Genomic DNA, 19,084 nt, shown 5'->3' with positions numbered 1-19,084 from the left:
ATATTATCCATCTGACCTTGTTTTAAACATACACTACGCCACTGGGAATAAAGTATTGAATAGTGAGTTTTCCATAGGTATTATTAACGTCCCCACACTCCCAACATCATCACGCAAAAACAAAAAACCTGCTCCACTATAATCTGGTTTTGTTGCACAGTTGGGTAGCATTTGGCTACCCAACTAGGAACCCAATGATGAAGCATGGCACCAACCAGGTTGGTGTGTGAGGGTCCTTTTAAACAATTCCTGTGGTGTTAGACAATACTCAGGTTAGCTAGTCACTTTCTAGTGGCCCGTCTCTGTTGGTTATTTGAGTATTACATTGGGACAAGGACGGCCCACATACTGTCCTGACTCTCCTTTGTTTTTTGGAGCCATGTAGTAGTCACCATATTGCTGGCTGGACACCAAGAAGTATTTTGTAAGTAATCTTCTTGAAACTGAAAGGAGTAGTTGTTTTTTATTCTTGCCAGCATGTTTTCTGTATGTAATAGCACTCTTATTGGGCAGGAATGGAAAATCAACAGCTTTATATTTAGGCCTTTAGCCCTCTCCAGAGTCCTAAATGTTGTTCCAAATACCTACACTTTTTCATAAGAATTTCCCATTTTAGGTATAACTTTTTTAACACTAGTTTCGCAAAAGCTTTGGAGCGCTTCCCCTTTCAGTTTTTAAATAATGTCTACACTCAAATCTCTTGCTATACTAAATCCAATAAGAAGCGGTATTTCACACGTTTAACTGAAAGACAAGGCTATTTTTTGTGCTCTCTAATGGCATCGTTATGTCGAGCAGGATGAAAATCATTATGGTTATATTAAGAAACTTCTTCTGTTGTCCACATTCTGCCTATAGAGGTTTGTAAATATGTAATACATGGGTTTACAGTATTATCCTTCTTGGTACTGTCATATGGTTACTACGTTTCTATATATTGTGTTAAGTTAGCATGTGCTTATTAAATGTTTAAACGCCATATTTTCTTTCTGCTTCGGTTTGCACACGACACCTAATTGTTATTGTAGCTTTCAACCTAGACGAAAGATGTGATTTATTTGAGAATAATATGTTATTGCCCTGGTATCAGTTGTGCTTGGTACACTTGGTACAACTGTCTGCACACCGAGAACTGCACACTCTAAGAATAACCTAACACAAGGTTGCTGAAGGCCTGATCCTCGCACCACGTTAGTCATAACACAAATAATGTTGCTGCCAACATTGGGCTCTACATGGGTTTAAGATAGAGTTACAGGGAATGAAACAACACTCTTGATGCTTCGCATGCTGAGAGCTGGTAGCGGTTGATGTGATCTCCTCCTACTGAGAATTAGAGGTATGGGGCCGCCCTGCTAAGAACCCAGATGAGACCTTCTTAGATATAATATAATATGCTAATTAGGGTGCGCGAAATATAGGTGATACAGAATTCTATAGATCTTTGCATCATAACATGCTATCACCTTTTGCTTATTATGGATTAGTGACTATGCTGCTAACTCTGATTTTTATAATATGTATGTTGATATTATATAAGATACTGCGTTTGAGAATGTTGCATTGAAAAATAAACATTTCAAACTTGCACGTGTGTTCTCTGCCTCCCAGTTTCGGTTTGTAATGATTATATAACGAAAGAGTGTTCATGTGTTCCACGATACCTGAGGTATTCTAAGTTCATGTTCTGGATTGTCTAAGTCATTGGGAAGTATTTACTACCGATGAGACACTGTAGCTAGCTTGGTAAGGGGATTTCTGAAACAAAGGTGAGTTCTGGGTCACCCTGACTCACCCAGGTTCTAGATCTCTGTGCACAGTTCTGTGGGAGAACGGAAACCCTGCTACATGGCGCCCATACGTTGGTTGGCCTTATATCATGACACTCGAGTAGTATAACATTCAAACCCTAACGCCTTCATTCCTGTTTCCGGAAAACGGCAGTGTCGGAAAAACCTACCTATTTTTGAATTAGGTCTTTTTCAAGCTTGAATCTATCTGTAAAAGGTTTCTTTGAATTACTACCCAGTTGTGCTACAAAGTAATCTTTGTGTTTTCACTTTCCTGTGCTGACATGGCACAAGCCGTGGACATCCCGCAGCATAGTCTCATTTCGGTGCGTGACCATTTGCGGATGTATGATGTTCCTGTGGAAGGCTTGGCTGTCGTTCTAGTGGTGAGTGCGGAACATGCTTACCCGTACGAACTGTTTTATTCGTGGGTGACATTTTCGCCGGTGGACGCTAATTCTGGTGTGTTCCACTCCTACACTGCTTCGGCTGTACCGGTTGCGTATGCTCCGTACAGAGCACTGGAGGTTCCTATTGACGCTTGGCAGCATGGAGTTTGGTTTGGTGGCGCCCTACCACACGCTTTAACCGCTCCGAGGTTGGGTCCTTTGTTCATTCCGGGCACACCTTGGCCCGCTTTGGCTGGATTCACTCCTCACCCTCAACGCCCCACTTGTAATGTGGCTGATCTGCGGCGGCTTCATGAAGTCGCGGTGGAAGTGATTAGGGCGCTTGTTCATTACACTAGCCGTAATGTTCAGGACGCGGCCCCTAGAGGCGCACAGCTTCGTGCAGAACATGCTGGTCTGAAAATCAATCCGGTCATGGTAAACTCCGTGATGGGTAAAAAGCCCCAGGAAAAGGATGATTTTCCGTTCTGGCTTGCTGAGAAATTCGGCCAGCTGGAAGCTGTGTTTCCCAATACGAGTCCGGGTAATAAACACCGGATTCTTACACTAAGTTTGCCGAAAGATTTGGCTCCTGAACTTGTTGACTGTGAGACCTGGGGCAAGACATTTGCAGCGGTCTATTCGAGGTGCTATGGCTCCCCGTCTGTGACCAATCTGGGTGGGGTCCTTAAACGTGTTCAAGACGAACACAGACCAGAGTCGGCTGTTGAATTGGGTATGCGCCTGTGTGGCTCCTTTGATGCGGTTTGCGATCTGATCCTTGCGAATGTCAAGGGGGATGCAGTGAACTTTCAGGTTGCTAACGCATTGGCGTTGGTTCCCGAGGCCGAACGACCCCGACGGTTGGCAAGGATAATTGTAGCTGCTTACAAAATGGTTGGCCGCAATGCAATGGGGGTTAAAGCTTTTCCTGATAAGGAGAAGAAACAGCCCCAGGGTCAGACTTCGGAAACTAGTGGTCAACAAAAGTCCAAGAAACAGAATTGGCCTAAAAAGCAGAATCAGGGTAAGCAACAACAACAACAAACACAGGTTTCTGCTCCTGCGTCTCCGTTGCCTGCGCAGTCTGATCGTGTTTATGATTTGCGCGACCGCGCGATGATTAAATCGCCTGAAAGGTTTCAGGCTTCTGACCAACGCTCTCCTCGTTCCTTTCAGGACTCAGCGGCTCCGTCAACCGGTGGTGGAGGGGGCGGCAGGGGCCGGGGTGGCCAGCAAGGACGTGGTCAACCCCGCCCACGTACCGGTGGAGATCAGCAGGAAGGCTCTACGCCCACGAGACCACAGTTTGCTACGAAGAAAGTCGCCGCCCTGACAGCGCATCGTTATGCCCCAGATAGTGAGAACGCGGCTTCGGAATCTGACGTGGGCTCTGACCTTGCTGGACAGCGCAGCAGAGATTACCATAGTGAGAGAGGCCCTCCGTCCACTGTTGAAGGTGACAGCGACTGATACTCATGTTGTGATTGAGACTGCTGATACGCATGTTGCTCCCCCTGAACGTCTTTTTGAAATTGTCCTGTTAATTGAAGGTGACATGCAGCGAACTATAAAAGGGGTATTTTGGGAAAATCTCTCGTCTACTTATTACATTTTGCTTTCGGAGGCTGACTGGCCCCCACCTTTTGTTCTCGCAGCTCCGCGAGGGGAGGAGGTAATCCTGCCCAGTTTCGCGCACACTGTGCCGAGAGTGGAAGCGCTGCATTTTTGCAGAAGAGTGGACTCTGGCGCTTGCGCCGGCTGTGTACCGCAATCAGTGTGGCTGGGATAAATTGTCACCGAGCCACGAGATTACTTTACGGTCTCAGCCACAGCCTCAACCTCAATATCCCATACGGCGTGAAGCCAAAGCTTCAGTCGCGGCTATCCTTGAACAATTGGAATATCAAGGTGTAATTGAAACGTGTGTGTCACCGATGAATAACCCCCTTTTTACTGTAAACAAGCCGGACGGCTCATTTCGTTTGGTTTTGGATTATAGGCATTTGAATTCGCATTGCCGTAACTGCGCAGTACAGAATACTCATGGCTCTGCGTTAGTGAATAGTCTTGAGCGTAAACGGTTCAAAACCACGCTTGACATTTCCAATGGTTTTTATGCCCATAGATTAGACGGTCTAAGTTCCCAATGGACCAGTTTTACATGCGGCGGTGTGCAAAAAATGTTTCGGCGACTCCCAATGGGCTACAAGAACAGTCCTGGAGTATTCTCCGCCCGCATTGTCTCTCTTCTGGAGAGCTTTGACCCAGCTGCCTGTTCGTATGTGGATGACATTTATCTCACGGACGACGATCTTTGGGAGCATCTGTGTCGAGTAAATAGCATAATTTGTAACTTTGCTGACATAGATTACAGGTTTAACTTTGCAAAGTCGCACATTGCAGAGTACACAGTGTTGTTTCTAGGTTACGAGCTTAACAACGAAGGGAAGGGTTTAGCACCCCACTTCCTGGAGAAATGCGCACAGTTGCGCTCTCCGACAACACTGAAAAAATTACAATCTCTACTGGGCTTTCTGAATTTCGGAAGGACTTACATTCCGGAATATGCCCAGCGTATCAAGCCTTTGTATGCTTTGATACACCATCTTTTTCCAAATCATGCTGGCTGCCTGAGCATTCGGCCATTCTGCAGTCTTTGCAGGCTGATTTGCTCGCTTCTGAATACTTACAGACTCGTGATAACCAGACCAACCTGGTGATAAGGATTATCCCTGGGGCGGTGGGTTTCACGTACCTGACTTTTAATGAAGGAGATACAGTACCTATTGCTTACAAGTCACACTTGTACACTTCGGCTGAACTGCGATTTTCCACTGTAGAAAAAGTTTTAACGGCTGTGCAGATGGCAATTCTTAAGGAACGTGCCCTGTCACAAGGAAAACGCATGTTGGTTGTTACCACGTGTCCTGCCTTAGAGGCGGTTACGAAAGCCAGTGTACCTAATTCCAAAGCCTTGCACCCTCGGTGGATTCAATGGGCTGCATCCTTGACGTCCCAGGATGTCACGTTTATTTTTGACGCCACTTTACGGTCGCAGGAGTATTTACAGTATGAATTTGTTCATCCTGCTCCATTAGCAATGCGGCCCTTGGAGGATTTCCATTGCATCATTTACACTGATGGTTCGGCGCAGGTTGCGCATGGCTCTAAACATGCCTACGTTTCCGCTTGCGCCATTGTGGTCGGTGCCATGGTGAACGAAGAGTTCAAGTCCAGTGTCGTGCAGACGCTTGGGGACTGCACCGCACAATTAGCAGAGCTTCGTGCTCTGATGCTTGCATTCGAGTACGCGGATCCTAGTGTGACGACTTTGATCGTAAGTGACTCTTACTACTGTGTCCAGTCTTACAATGAAAACTTGTTCTTTTGGATTCAGAATGAATTTCGTGATTCCAAAGGTAGCACAATAAAACATAAAATGATCTGGGTCCGAGTGGCGGAACTTAAAGAGAAGTTGCCACTCGTGTTTGTGATTCATACTCTCGGTCATCAGCGCGTGGGGGTCCACGCTGTTGGCAATTCGCTTGCTGATGAAGCAGCGAAGTCAGCAGTATCAAAATACTTGGTTGCAGCAGTCACGAGGTCCAAAAGCAAAATAGATGATGACATCTTGGCAGCAGTTGCTGCAACGGAGAAGGGAAGTAAATATCCTGCGGGATTCCCTTCTAAATACACATACCACTTAAGTCCCGATAAGGCTCCTTATGTGAAAATCCCTGAAGTTGGCGAACGACTAGTTCCCAACTCGGATCGCAGGGCTGCTTTGATTGCAGCGGCTCATGAAGGTGTGGCGTCTGCGCATGCGGGCGTCTCGGCCACTGTAACTCAGCTACAACAGAGGTTCTGGTGGCGGGGACTGTACAAACAGACGCGCGAATATGTTCTTCAATTTGACATTTGCCAGCAGATTAAGCCTTCAACTGCTGCGCGTCCGCCTCAGACACAGTTGTACATCTCGAATAAACCACTTGGATGCGTTTATTTGGATCACTGCGGGACATTTTCTTCTGATACTGCGTATAAGTACATCTTAGTAGCAGTTAATTCATGCACACGCTTTGTGTGGGTATGGCCACATCGGAGCGCTGATTCACGTACTGTCATTAAGGATTTGCGAGTCTTTGTGGGAATTTTTGCCTGTGGTACTTTCCATTCGGATCAGGGTCCGGCTTTCGCCTCTAAGTCGTATAAGGATACTATGGTTTCGATGGGGGTCCAAGTCAAGTTTTCGAGCCCCTACAGACCTGAGGGTAATAGTGTAGTTGAACGAATGAACCGCGACTTAAAGCAATCTTTGACAGCTCGAGTTATAGGCACTGGCAGAAACTGGTTAGCCCACCTCATGGGCGTGCAGCGTGCGCTTAATAATCTCCCTAGAAGGTTTCTGGGTGGGCGGACCCCATACGAAATGCTCTTTGGTATCAAGATGTATGTACCTGACCTCGATGGGCTAGACACCAAGGCCTTTGACGTAGATTAACATTGCAATGTTTTACAGAATCTACAAAAGACCAGAGACAGTCTTGCAAAGGAACATTTGCCCTCCACATCGGATGATGCGCTGCAGATCCCGGTAGTTGGCTGGCTACCCCAAGTTGGAGAACTGGTTCGAGAGAAGATCGAGAACAAGAAAGAGTTTGGTCCCTCATATCGAGCACCTTTTCGAGTTCTTGGAGTGAAGGGCACAAGAACAGTCATTTTACCACCACTTCCAGGTCGTAAGGAAAACAGATTTATTTCTATTGACAATGTCAAGACACACAGGGTGGCCGATTCTTCATAGCATGACACCGGCTGTATCCTGTCCTTCCATGGTGAGGCACTCTGTACTAGCAATAACATCTGGCACAGAACAGGAGGTGTCCCTCGAGATGCCTGCCATATCCAGTCCTTTATTAAATACTATTCCTGTTACTGACATTGATGAGCTGAACTACACTTATCCTGCTGATTTATCGATGCCTGATTTACAGACCCGTTTGGCCGACCAGTCCAGATTCTCTTTTGACTCTGTTTCGGAACCTTCAAAGAAACCCTCAAACATGGAAAGATATGCCACGTTGTTTAAAAAACGTTTTTTAATTCCCCCTTGGACATACATTTGGTTGATCCTATTTTCATTTTATCTTTTTATGTCAATTGGTTTTGTGTTTTATTTTTTCCGCCTGATTGATGGTCACTACGTTAAAGAAAGAACAGGAATTCGGTACCTTAATGGAACATTGGCCCCTCTTTCCTCTTCACATTCAGCGCACAGACTGAAACGAAACTTAAATACAGTTAACATTACTGCTTGGCCTGTCCTTGATGGGATTGTGTGGGATGCGGTTAGGTTTCAGATACATGGGCCCACTGAAGTGATTAATGTTCCAAATGTGCTTAGAGTAAACATGGGAGATGTAATTAAACAGAATATGCGTTCTGATGATTGGGATATTCAGGCCGTAGAAGCATTATTCTCTGATTTGAAGTATTATGCTGCCTTCGATGCTGAGGATCTGTATACAGATTCTATCAATTATGGTGATTTGTTTTGTTTTCAACACTATGGTAATCATTTTTTACATAAGACAAATTCCAGGAGGGTTGCTGTAAATTATACACAATGGGAACATTGCCCTGCTCCATTCGGTGGCAGCTCCAATACGTTTCTGAAAAAATACACCTATTTTACAGACTTTAATCAATCTAATCCCGAGTCATTCTATTTTAAAATGACACAAAAGCCCATGTCCAAAGTTAAACTTACCGATACAAAATTACTGTATTCGAAGTCCTTTCTAGACAAGTTGGCTGTAGATGGCTACGAGTTTTGGAAAGGAACAATTGACCTTAAATCGGTTTGGGGTACCAAAGATTGGCAGGTACAAGGCACTGAGGCTTTGCACCGTGCATGTCTCATCCCGAATCACATGTTGTTTTTAAATTCAACCATTTTCCAAACAACATGCTTTGATTTGGCTACTTCTAAAAAATTAAATACACCGACCATCCCAGATTTAGAGGAATATTCAGGTTGGGGTAATTTTACTGATTTGTCCATTCATGAGTTGCAAACTCTTTTACACAATTCGTCCTTTAACATTTCCAGTTTGGATTCCAAGGGTTGGCTGATGTGGCATAGGAGTGCTGATTCTTGCCAACGCCGTTTTCTGGGTTTGGCTGAGGGGTTTACAGAAGTCAGACTCGATCCCCGTTTTGAAGAAGACTATACTGTCACAACTTATTCTGTGGGGAAGCTGTGTCAGAATTGGTTACAACATTCCACATTAGCTGCAGGTAAACTACATCTCTCTCTATTAGATGATAATGTGGATTTGAACGATTTTATAAAAGGCCCAGCTAAAGGTAGATCTAAACGATGGCTGTATGCGATTTACAATGAAATTTGGAAAGTTTCCCAAGTTGAGGCTGCTAAACGCCTGAGAGCTATTGATCAAGCAAATTTAGAAAAGGTGCTTGCAGTTGTTGATAACAGTATTAACACGCTTTCTTCCCGAATTTACACGTTGAACAATATTGTGTCTTCTGTTGTTGACATTGTACATGATGAAGTGTCCGTGTTGTATCATGGTCAAAATCAATTGCGTTCTGTGATGCAGTTTGCTTGGACACTACAGACTCTTAAGTCTGGTCGAGTGCCTTGGAATTTTATGAATGTCTCATCACTATTTGCCCCATTTAATTTGACTGAAAAACAGCGCATGCTATCAATGAGATGCGACATTTTCTATGTTACACATTGAAAAATTAGAATCCTTGCCCTTTTCTGTGGCTGAGGTGACCGCTGCTACATGGCTTATCCATGGTGTTATTACCTTACCTTTTGCTTTGTATAAATTTACAAATTGTATGAAATATATAGCCATTGGGCGATAGGAACCATTAGCCAGTGCTTTCCTCCATGAGACATGGTCTTTACCATACACTTACAGATGCCTAAAAGAGGGAAATGAAGTGAATCTGAATGGTGAAGAATGTACACAGTCGCCTGACCGCTCATTAATATGCAGACACATCCAGTTGCATGGTTCTTGTAATCAGGACAAACCTAATTTGGCCTGTGTTTTGAAAGGGACACCAGTTCCTGCAATAGTTCCCACGTCCACTTTGTTGTCCAACGGTAGTTATTTACTTTTGAATAACGAATTTTGTTGTGGGTTAGAGGCCGGTATCGCATATGTGGTTACCGTTTCAGAAAGGGTGGTTTGCTGCAAGAATGTGTTATATCCACCCACGCATGGGAATTCAGATGTTTTAATTTGGCCAAGAATACCAACCTTGAGAGCTGAGTTCAATGGTTTAGGCCGTATAAGAGCCCTATTGTCTCAAAAGCAGGTGGCCCTGAGCTCTGCCCGCAAAACTTATGTCCTTCACATAGCAAACACACGCACAGAAGTACAGGCACTTTTAAGTACTGATTTGCCGTTTCATTTCTGCGAGCTGGTTCATCAAATCTTCAATGCCTCCTCCACAACGAGCCTGGCTCATTTTTTTAAAAATGGTTAGCAGTGGTCTCGTGACTACATTTGAAAAAGTATTTGGTATTATCCCTGCGTTCTTTCATTCTATATTCGCTAGCCTGTTTGGCGGATTTCCTGTTTTGCTGGCTTTGGCTGCAGGCGTTCTGGTGATATTTTACTTTATAAAACATGGATGCCCATCCTGCGCAAGGAAACGCTCAGCCCCTACTGATGCAGTTTTGCAACCGGATGCTTGAATACTATGGCTCCTTGCCGCTTGCGACTTTAAGCACAGCTTTTGGATTATCCTTCAGATTTTCCTATTTCACATGTGTCCAGCCCGTGTTTCATTGCCTGAGCTGTGATTTCGACTGGGCCATTGATTTGTGTCTCTGTTTACCGACTTCTCCTGACGTCAACTTTGATCGGCTGGTGAACCCCGTAGTGGCTCACGAGCTGGTCTGTTTTGGCGAAAGGGTTATGGCTGTGGCAGCGATGCATGGACTAATGGGTCAGTGGGACATATTCGCAGCGGCGCATGACTTTCTGGCACAGAGCGTTCTCGAGAACCCACTGAGTTGTCCTCTGATGTTGCTAGAGGAATCGGTGTTGGAGGAGCACGTATGTTCTTTCCCATTGCTTAATTGGATGGCTGAACTGTTTTCGGATGATGACAGTGATTTCATGTTGGAGGCTGTAGCTACCTATTTTGCATATTCACTCAACCATGAGTGACTTTGAAGACTTCCATTATTATGGCACGTGACTTTTTAGTAATTCTGAATGGTGCCTTTTTCAATACGAACATTCGATTTTTTTCTTATGTTCTGGGCCTATTAACTGAGAGTAGCCTTAAGTTCGACTTTTTATATTTTGTGTGGCCACTATAGGCATTCATACATAAATTTTGTTTTTAAATTTTACATACATTTGCATACATTTAGCTTGGCTCAATATCATTGAACTCTGCTTTCATGTCTTGCCTCTCATAGAGTATTGGCTTATATTTTTTCTTTTTAACCGTCCTCGGATCATTGGGGGGGTGTCATATGGTTACTACGTTTCTATATATTGTGTTAAGTTAGCATGTGCTTATTAAATGTTTAAACGCCATATTTTCTTTCTGCTTCGGTTTGCACACGACACCTAATTGTTATTGTAGCTTTCAACCTAGACGAAAGATGTGATTTATTTGAGAATAATATGTCATTGCCCTGGTATCAGTTGTGCTTGGTACACTTGGTACAACTGTCTGCACACCGAGAACTGCACACTCTAAGAATAACCTAACACAAGGTTGCTGAAGGCCTGATCCTCGCACCACGTTAGTCATAACACAAATAATGTTGCTGCCAACATTGGGCTCTACGTGGGTTTAAGATAGTTACAGGGAATGAAACAACACACTTGATGCTTCGCATGCTGAGAGCTGGTAGCGGTTGATGTGATCTCCTCCTACTGAGAATTAGAGGTATGGGGCCGCCCTGCTAAGAACCCAGATGAGACCTTCTTAGATATAATATAATATGCTAATTAGGGTGCGCGAAATATAGGTGATACAGAATTCTATAGATCTTTGCATCATAACATGCTATCACCTTTTGCTTATTATGGATTAGTGACTATGCTGCTAACTCTGATTTTTATATTATGTATGTTGATATTATATAAGATACTGCGTTTGAGAATGTTGCATTGAAAAATAAACATTTCAAACTTGCACGTGTGTTCTCTGCCTCCCAGTTTCGGTTTGTAATGATTATATAACGAAAGAGTGTTCATGTGTTCCACGATACCTGAGGTATTCTAAGTTCATGTTCTGGATTGTCTAAGTCATTGGGAAGTATTTACTACCGATGAGACACTGTAGCTAGTTTGGTAAGGGGATTTCTGAAACAAAGGTGAGTTCTGGGTCACCCTGACTCACCCAGGTTCTAGATCTCTGTGCACAGTTCTGTGGGAGAACGGAAACCCTGCTACAGTACTTCCTACATATATTTACAATATAAAAATACTGCTGAGTTGTGGTGATGAAGTCATGAAGTCACGGACACTTTCATAATAAGCCATACAACAGTTTTATTAAAGAGAATCTCTAAAGTACAAGAGACTCCCTCCGCTGCTAACCTTCTCCACATCTGTACGGGCATTTCACGCTTCCTAAGACCCTGGAACACTAATGTCACCATAGAGCATCAATAACAGAAACATTACACCACATATCTACCCATTTTAATTTCCAACAAAACATAGTGAACTCTACACCTACATCACACCTCACCCCCAAAAAAGCACATAATGTACACAACTTAAAGGAATCCAGAATTTTTTCTGGCAATCACCTGACCATGAACACCTACAAAACTTAAAATAATCCAACAATTGCTCCTTCTTAGAGACTCACTACCTTCAAAAGAACTTTAACCCCATCCACAACTTTCTTAGTGCGACTACATTCGTTATACTTGCACACCCTTGCAACTCGCGACAAATTCCACCATTGTCCATTGGATACCTGCACTGAATTGCCACACACTTTTCTCACTTAAATAGGATCCCTAAACTTAGACAACCATTTCTTTAACAACAAAGGATCTCTAATGCAAACCCAATCTTCAGCTTACACTTTTACAGCATTTCTGTGTTTCCCTTTCCTAGATGCTACATCCTCCACTCTTGCCCTTGATGCTTCATCACTGTCTAGCTTAGCTTTTTCAGTCTCCTTACATACACTATCATCTGCCACCCGATCCTTCACTTTGAGGGAAAAAAGGTTTTTCCAAATTTCCGAGCACTCAATAGTCGTGGTATCAACTGTTCTTTTATTGCAGTATCCAAATCTAATCCTCACACTCGGACATTCAACTTGCCCCATTGCCAACATGCGGCCTGACCCGATTTCAGCATTTTTATTGCTCTCCAAAGACTTTGGGGGACGCCTTTCTGATCTCCATATTTAAAAGCCAATAAAGCAGCCACCATGTGCCACCCTCAAGTCCTGTAAAAGCTTACAAAAATGTCTGGTTCAGTGGAAAAAAATATTACTTTTTATGTTGAATGCATGTGTGAGATGTGACACAGTGTGATAATTTGATTGTGCTTTTTAGCTTTAAAATAGTCACTCATACATTGTAATGGAAACATTTCCTAGGACATATAATGATATACCAAACAGTCAATAGTATGAGGTGGCAGATGTTTACTCCTCTGATGCTCGCTGTGTGTATGTGCATAATTTGTTTAAAGAATAGTGACCGCAACTCCAGCAGACATCTGCACTATCAAGCCAGACCTAAAGCAACCCATAATCCTTGGGTAGGGCAGTTGATGGGCTCTCTCCAGGATAGTTTCTCTGTTGTGATATTGCCCAATAGCTATTTCCCATTAGAACATATGAATTGGCAGCAAATTGTTCCCTTCTGTAACCGAAATGAGCATTCCCTATAATATGATGAAGCGTATTGTATGTAATACAAGACACACCACGGGAGGCGCAGGAAGACTTTTCCCACTTAATGAAAACTAGTTTGTGCTTATTTAAAAAAATCTATTTCCAATTGGAGAGTGTGCCTAGCAAGTATCGGCCTCTTCCTTTAATGGGGAATTTATATTAATCTGGGCAATCTGGTCCAGGTACTACAGCTGTTTCCACCCTCGCCTCTTTTCAGCCTGTCTTTGAATTTCCCCTTACTGTCACTTACACATGGGAAGTAGGAAGGCTGTCTGCTTTGGAGAGTGACGGGCATGCCCTCAAACAACAACCCCTGCCCCTTTTCACCTTTGAACTTTGAAAATAAAAGGACTGATCAAACAACTGTAACTGTCGTGTCACTAAAGAAGGTAAACCGCTCTAATTTAACAGAAATAATTACCGTGCCCATTCACCACACCTCCCAAACCTGCTTCCATTTGAGTAAAAATGTCCATGTTGAACCATCATTTTTATGACACCTGGAGAACTTTGATCATGTAGCTGCTTTGCTCCTCATGAAGTTGACAAATGCATGTTTTTATAACGAGGTATTTTTACTGGTGTATAAACCCAAAATAAGGTAGTTAACCCAGAGAATCACATTTACAGCATGACGGAGGAGAGAACCCTGGATGATACAGAGACAAAGTGCCTTTCAAATTTACTGCTAATATTTTGGTCAAACCAATAAGGACTGTACATAATATTGGCAATTCAGAAGAAACTATTCTAATTAGTTTCAGAATGAGTAAAATCCCTTAAAATCCTAACCCTAAACGTATACAAAAGCATAATCCCAAAACAAGATCCCTAGCCCGTAATGCCCACTATATTTCTTGTCAGATTCTACTTACATCGCTTACAACGAAACCTGTATCTTTCCAGTGTGTAATGAGATTTTATTCATTTTACTTCAAAAATGTCATTTTTTTTTATTCTAGTTTTCTAAATGTTTCCTTAGTTGCTGGCTATGGGTAGTCACGACTTTTCTGAAGCCAAGGGTCGTCATAGTTAAAGTAGATTTGTTGCTGACATTGTCAGAATTGTCTACATACTTTAACATCTACATTATTTGTTTTTTTTGTCTGGCTTTGGCTTGCAGGTTCAGGCCAGTTGCTGAAATTTCCATCACTATGAAGGAGCTGTTAAAGACTGTGCAGTGAGTCACTGCAAATTGGAAATACCGGCAGATCATCTCTGGGAACCTTGTGCAGGTCAGCTCCCATACGTTTTACTTGAACTGCCAGACCTTTCCCTTGGCTTCCTAATTTTTGTTTTGTACTTTTGTAGTAAGGGAGGAGAGAAAGGGGACAATCATGTGTTCAACTTTAGAAGGCATATTAGTTGAGGCTACAGTCTTTGCTGATTTATATGGTGGTTTTGAGGTAGTTGCTGACAAAATATTCCGTAATTTCCCCCTTGAGGCAGTGAGAAACCCCCTTGAATGAATACATTGTTTGTTATGGTTCGCTCTTAAAAAAATTAAACTACATTTACTTTCCAATATGTGTATCCACCTAGTCAGACATTATCCTGTGTACTTTTATGTGGCTGTCTTGCAAAACATTTCTTGTGGAAATGCTACTGTGCTCAAATAAAGACAAATGTATGTGGATTATTGAATCATAGGGCCTGATTTGGAGTTTGCGGACAGGGTACTCCATTGCAGCAGTGAGGGAGTATCCTGTCCGACAAACTCTTTGTCTGCCCGCCAAATTTTTAGTTGGGTGGACTGGTTGGTTTATACCAGCGGATTAAAACTTACATCGCTTACATCTTCTTCTGAGGAAATATGGGCTGTCAGAGGTAAGCAATGTGGCCCGTCTGCCCAATGTATAGTGGGCCATCAGATTTTTTTAATTTTTTTCACTGTCCCCCTAAGATATATCTTGGTGGCGAGTGACAGTAAAAAGACAACTAGCATTGACAGAGTCCATAAATCTCACCTAAGTGAAAGCTATTGGCTTTGAGAATGTATATTAGCCATGTTGTTCAGCAGTGTTGCTGTTAAGCACCATTGCTGAAAGTTAGAAAAAAAAAACGCTATGGAGCAGCTAGCACCGGCTGTGTCATAGTGCTTTTATCCCCTTTATAGAGGGTGTGTGGGAATATGGACAGAGAGAGGGACGGTGGGGGGAAGAAAAAAATGGCAATGGGAGAGAGCAAGCAGATACGGACAACTGGAGGGTGGTCCAGTTATGAAACCGACTGAAAGGGAAGAAATATAGGAGGAAGTCAGGTGTAAAAGACATACTCTGTAGAGCGCTTCAACAAAAAGAGGGGGGAACACTGATGATGAAAGGAGAGAGAGACATGTGGGAACAGGCATAAAAAGCAATAGTTTTAAAAAGTCATAACACCAGGTAAGTGCTGAAGAATCTTTATTCTGTCTTCCACCACCAACAGGTTCCAGTCAGCTGAAGTCAGCTGTGGGATGTTGGTTCACAAACAGTAAGAACGTCCAAGGGCAGGACAAAGGCAGGGGTGAGGGAAAGGGCTAAACCAAGTGAGTTCCAACACACCTCCCAGGGCAGGAGAGAACGAAGAAGAAAAGAAGAATGAGAGAGAAGGACAGGTGAGGTAGAAGAAAAATTGAACAAGGAAAGAAGAACATTACAGAAAAGTGCTAGAACGACATCGAGCTATTTTATAGACTAACACATGGTCAGGAGAAATTAACCAACCACAAAGTCTTTGTGCCAAACTGGACAACTACTGTTCCTGGATGACCTGCGAGGAGAAATGGAGCATTTTGGCATAAGACCGTCTTCCTCCTGAACAGTTTGGGGAGTCTTGCATTTTACCACCATGTCCATTCCCCAAGTTTGTCCATTTTCCAACTGGACTACATTTCTTCCTAATCTTGTTATCTTGAGAGGTTCCGAAAAACGGGAATAGCTCTTTCTTCTTGCTTTGGGAAGGTTGATGCGTACCTATTCACCTGGATTGAGCAAATGTGTTTTGACATCTTTAGTGTTGTCATATCTTGTTTTGTTGTGTTTCAATTCTTCTGGCAATTTCTGATCTGTCTTCAGCACATGGCTGTCTTTACATAACCATTCAGCAGTGAGGTTGTTTTTTGGCTTCCTACCATTTAAAGAGATAAACTGAGACACCTCTGTGACACTATGTGGTGCGGTTCTGTACACCCATATCATTTCTTGCAAGGCTGATTTTGCTGATACATTAGTGAATTCTGCTCTTGCAAGACCTTCTTTTTTTCTTTTTGTTTAAGACATTTTTATTGATGTTTTTTACAGAGAAAACCATACATATGTCATAGCTAATGGTAGACATCATAAAAGAACATGGAGCCGAAAACATATGCAATAATAGAGAAAGAAGTATAGAAAAGGAGAAAGAGAGGAGGGAAGAAACACAGGAGGAAAAGAAAAAGAAGAGCAAAGGAAAGAAAGGGAAGAGTGAGAAGCAATACGGGTATACATGTGGGAATAAATTTAAAACCGTCAACTAGGGGAGTTGGAAGAAAGATACGTAGTAAAGGGGAGCCAAAGGAGATCAGATTTCATTTTTAGGGGAATAGAAGAGAAGGGAGCAATAGCTATCCTATGTTCATCACAAATGAAATTCCACCAAGTATGTACAGAAAGTTTAGAGTTATCCTTCCAACACGATAAAATAACTTTAAATGCAAGAGCAATAAACAGGTCCAACAATCTAGCAGAAGAAGATACAATATCAATATCCGTTGATAATGAACCTAGAAAAACATTCAATAGTGATAATGCGGTGGAACAGTGAAACATTGGCATGCAAATATTCCAAACATCATTCCAAAAAGACAAAACAGAAGAGCACTCATATAACTGATGTTTTAGAGTACCTAGTTCTTTGGAGCATGACCAATCATAGCGGGGAGGCAGTTGGGGAAAACTTGTGAATACTAAGGGAGAGATCTAGGGAAGTATAAACAGGAGCGTGGTCAGAAATGACTATGGAACCAATCACAGAATTCTGAATAGAGGGAAGTAGAGATTTACTGACCAAAATGTAATCAATTCTTGAGCAGGTATGGTGTACATTAGAAAAAAAAGTATATTCAAGCTAGTCATGATTGCCCATTTTCCATGAATCAAATGAAGGACGAGAGGCAATGGTATATCGAAAACTCTTATGAGATTTATCAGGCTGAAACGTACTGGAGGATAATCTATCTGAAAAAGGGGCTAACCATTGGTTAAAATCACCCGCAATAACAAAGTCTGGACAATCAATGGACGATATCATAACTTTAATATCTTTGCAAAATTTGAGATCTGGACGAACTGGGCCATAAATGTTTAGTAAAACCAATGTTTTATTTTTGATAACAACCTGAGCCAATGCACAACGTCCTTCATCATCATTCTGGGATGAAATAATTTGAACATTTAACGCTTTATGAAATAAAATAGCAACCCCCTCTTTTTTACTAACAGCAGGAGAAAATACTACTTGCCCCACCCATTGCTGCTTCAACTTAAGAGATTCAACATCAGAACAATGCGTTTCCTAGAGAAAAACAACCTGTGAATTAAGTTTAGACAAGTGAGACAATACCTTTTGACGCTTGACAGGGTGACCGAGACCTCGAACATTCCACGATACAAAGTTACACATGGCGATAGGAGGGAAGGATGGGCGACAAATGGAGTAGACACACTTCAAGGAGGTAACTAAAAAAAGGGAAACAACAAATAATCATTGACCAAGATGAGAACTCCCAACACAACCACACCACTGAAGTACAATGCATCTGAAGTCAAAAAGGATAACCACACACAGAACAGATAAAGAAGGAAAGACCGTTCAATAATACAGACACATGGGACACAGATGACCAGGCAGAAAAGCCAGATAAAGAGAGAACAGGAGATAGGAAAGAAGAAGGGGATATAGCTGAAGAGGAAAAAGAAAAGAGTAAGCAGATCAAGGCATAGAGGCCTGATCGGAGAAGAGAACAGCAACCAAGACAACAGGGGTGTAGGTACACCAAAGAGGGGACACATCCCCACGGGCTGCCAATGAAAGGACATATACGTAAAGAAAAACATAAAAAGATGAAAAAGCGAAATCACAGAAAAGGAGGCAGAAACTAGGAGAAAAATTCAATAGAGACCAAAGTGGAGACAAGAAATGCTACAATGAAGACCATAGGAAGGGATACACTAATTAGCAGTGTCCATGTTGGAGGAAGAGACACTCTGTAGAAACGCGTGCAGCTTTTGTGGATCATCAAAGGAGCTGGTACGGCCATTGTGCGTTATTTTGCAGAAGCACGGATGCAGAATTCCATATTGAATGTTCAACTGTCTCATCAGAGAACGAAGATTCAAAAATTCCTTACGTCGGGCATTCGTGGCAGACGAAAGATCCTGTGAGATAAAGATGTTGTGACCTAACCATTGGAGACGCCGTTTATGCCTAGCTGCCTTCAAGACAGACATTATCTCTGTAAACTCAAGGAAAAGCATAATAATACCCCGAGGTTTGGAAGAGTTGGAATTCAAACAACCTAAACGGTGAGCTCTCTGTATGTTTAGGGGATGAGAGGGAGGCTGGAGATCCAAAGTTCCTGTAGGAATTTACGGATGAAAGACACCATGTCTGGACCCTCAACGTTCTCCGGAATACCATGAACGCGTAGATTGTTCCTACGATTACGATTTTCAAGGTCCTCAGTGTGCAGTTTCAATTTGTGGATCTCTTGTTCCAACAAAGGAATTTTAACAGAGACATCCTGGATATTGCTCACTCACTGCATCAAATTCAACACATTGCCCTCCATAACAACCCAGCGCTCCTCAATCTGCTTAAGCTTCTCGTTTGTGGCATACATGAACTGTTGGAGACCACAAAGCTCTCTAATAAAAGAGAGAGGGACCCCCAGCACCAAAGGGATAGGGTACCAAAATGACTAAATGTCAGACACAAGATTCCCCTTGG

General features: G+C 42.7%; 1 protein-coding gene across 1 annotated transcript in view; it reads left to right on the top strand.

Moving 5' to 3' along the window:
* LOC147663278 (5-azacytidine-induced protein 2-like) overlaps positions 1 to 19,084 on the top strand; it is a 210,181-nt gene that overhangs the window by 16,078 nt on the left and 175,019 nt on the right. The window contains exon 2 of the mRNA XM_086950565.1: positions 14,241 to 14,352. The gene's annotated coding sequence lies outside the window, so the exon portion shown is untranslated. The remainder of the gene's footprint in view (positions 1 to 14,240; positions 14,353 to 19,084) is intronic.

The sequence above is a fragment of the Lissotriton vulgaris genome, unplaced genomic scaffold (assembly GCF_964263255.1).
Source record: "Lissotriton vulgaris unplaced genomic scaffold, aLisVul1.2 SCAFFOLD_1935, whole genome shotgun sequence".
Classification (NCBI taxonomy): Eukaryota; Metazoa; Chordata; class Amphibia; order Caudata; family Salamandridae; genus Lissotriton; species Lissotriton vulgaris.
Note: the sequence above shows the minus strand (reverse complement) of the source record. Positions and strands in the feature narration are given on the sequence as shown.